This window comes from Cicer arietinum, chromosome 1 (genome assembly GCF_000331145.2).
Source record: "Cicer arietinum cultivar CDC Frontier isolate Library 1 chromosome 1, Cicar.CDCFrontier_v2.0, whole genome shotgun sequence".
Classification (NCBI taxonomy): Eukaryota; Viridiplantae; Streptophyta; class Magnoliopsida; order Fabales; family Fabaceae; genus Cicer; species Cicer arietinum.
This window is the reverse complement of record NC_021160.2, coordinates 20530882-20533454: the sequence shown is the minus strand read 5'-3', so window position 1 is coordinate 20533454 and position 2573 is coordinate 20530882.

Genomic DNA, 2573 nt, shown 5'->3' with positions numbered 1-2573 from the left:
TTTGATAGGTCTCATAGCCCCGGTGTATTTTGCTATTTTAAATACTTTGGATTTTTATTTCAAACTATTTCCGCTGCTTGTAAATGTTGTTAACTTTTGTCATTGTGTTACAACTTGAATATTTATCCAAAAGTATTTCTTCCTTCATTTCTTTGTTTTATGAATTTGTTTTGAAAAAAAAATACACTCGCGCTATTAAAAATTAGGGTGTTACATCCTTCTCAATTGGACATTGATGAACAGACATAGATTGAATCTCGAACTTTATCAATCTCTTCTTTTTTCCTTTCCTCGTTCATCTTTTCCTCCTACTCATCTTCTTCTACCACAACAATGAAATTATCTTCAATCTTCAACTTCTCCTCCATCATCTCAACCTTAACCACATGCTCAAATAACCTCTCACATTGACTTTCAAATCTTTCAATGGAAACCATGTTATTCTTCATGAATTTAACCAAAATGTTCGTAATGTGAAAGTCTTTGTCATCTGATTCTTTGGATAGAATTTTAGGAGGTAGAATTTGTTCCCAATTGATCTTTTTAATATAACACTCGTCGTTTTCTGCAGCTTTGACAAAAAAACTTTATATTCTATTAGTTCATTAAGGTCATCAGAACAATGTCCATTCTTATGTGCTTCTCCGCAAAAGTCACACCTAAGAGGCTGCATCGGAGGGATCTGAGGGTGATATTTTAAAAATGTATCTCTCAAGATTTTCCCCTCAATCATGTGACATATACCTGATATAAGACAAGTATCACACTCTTCATATAATTGTAGTAGAATGTCATCATTATAATCTTCCATGCTCTATAGCGAATAGTTATCTCAAACAAAGAAGAGACAAACCACTAGACATGACATTAGCAAGCTTAACAAATAAAAATAGAAAATAAGAAGAAAAAAAAATTTCTCAAAAAAACATCAATAAAAGTAAAAAAATTTATTGCAGAACAAAATATTCAATAAAGTAAATAAATTAAATTCAATAGCAATATAGCAATCCCCGGTAACGGCGCCAAAAACTTGATAGTGTTTCAGCAAGTGTATTGAATCGTTGCAAGAAATAATAAAACGGTAGTACCGAGTGTTGAACTCAAGGATTGCATTTTACTATTGAATTATATTTAATTACTATGATTGAACAAAAAGTTCTCAAATTGATTGAAATAATTTTTAAAATTAACAAATGTGATAAAATTGATCCTTTATAATGAGAAAAATGTTAAGGATGAGTTTCACTTTGAATCCAACATTGGTGTCTAATTTGATCCAAGCTATTGAATTCCTTTATTTAATTATTACCGAATTCTCTTTATTATTCTTGCCCTAATGTCTTGGTGATAGAACCTTTAATTCCAAAGTAATCCCTAATTCCTTAGTGGATTTAAGATTAGAATTAAGCTTTACCGTACAAGAATTCTCTTGTTAAACTATTGCTTTTGCAACTAATTTAATTGGTTTCATGACATGCATCTATCCCTACACTACAAATTCATGAATTTCTCATCTCAAGCATTCTTAAAGTCCACTCCATTTAAAAATAAGAATTGTAGAACATTTTAATATTGATCAAACAATAAAAAGCAATAAGCATAGAGATGACAAAAATAATTCAATAAACTCATTCGTATAACTAGAAATCAAGTCAGAAAAATAAGGGTTTCATCTTGTTACAGTCATCCCTAACAAATAGGGTTTAGTTACTCATGATAGAGATAAAAAAATAAAGAGATTAGAGAAGAATTACAAGTAAGATTCATGAATGATTCTTGATAAAACTGCTCCAATGGCGTTAGAAACTGTCGTCTTTGAGTTTCTATGCTAGGGCACAAGTCTCCCAACTTCCCAATAGTCAAAAAGATCTCTAAAAAGTGGAAAATTGCGTTTTTAATGAATGATTTCGTGTCCACGCACTCTAGGCGCAGAAAACACGCTTCAGGAGCGCAATGGCAGTGCTGAACGGCAGGAAATGCGCCTTAGGCGCGGAGTTGCGCTTCAGACGCACAACATCTGCTATCAGACGTATACATCATTTTTCTGAAATTGGTTTCGATGTCTTCATGAAAGTTGTAGCTATGGATCTTAGCTTTTCATTTGCACTTGGTTTGACTCCAGTTGGACATCTATAACTCCAGATATGGCTGAAATACTTCACATAGGTCATGTTGATTTCTGTAACACCCCGATTTTCTGAGCGAGGGTGCATTTTTTTTTTAAAAAAAGAAATTAAAATAAAACAGAGAAATAAATAAGGTAATACCTTTGGATAAATAATTGAGTCATTATAATTTACAAGCAGCGGAAAAGTTTCTCAAAATATGAATCCAAAATATTTACACATCAAAAAGTGGTACATGTAACCCATCGAAAATAACATGTCAAGCTGACAATATTAGTATAGGTACAGTCTTCCATTTTAAAATAAATACAATTCAAAAGAAAGACGTATGTTCCCTCTATGTCAACCTAATCTGATCATTCTCCAAAACAAACTAAACGCCCTGAGTGATCTCCACGCGCCCCGTAAGATCCTCCTAACATAGCTCCAGTCAGGCATTCCCCTCTA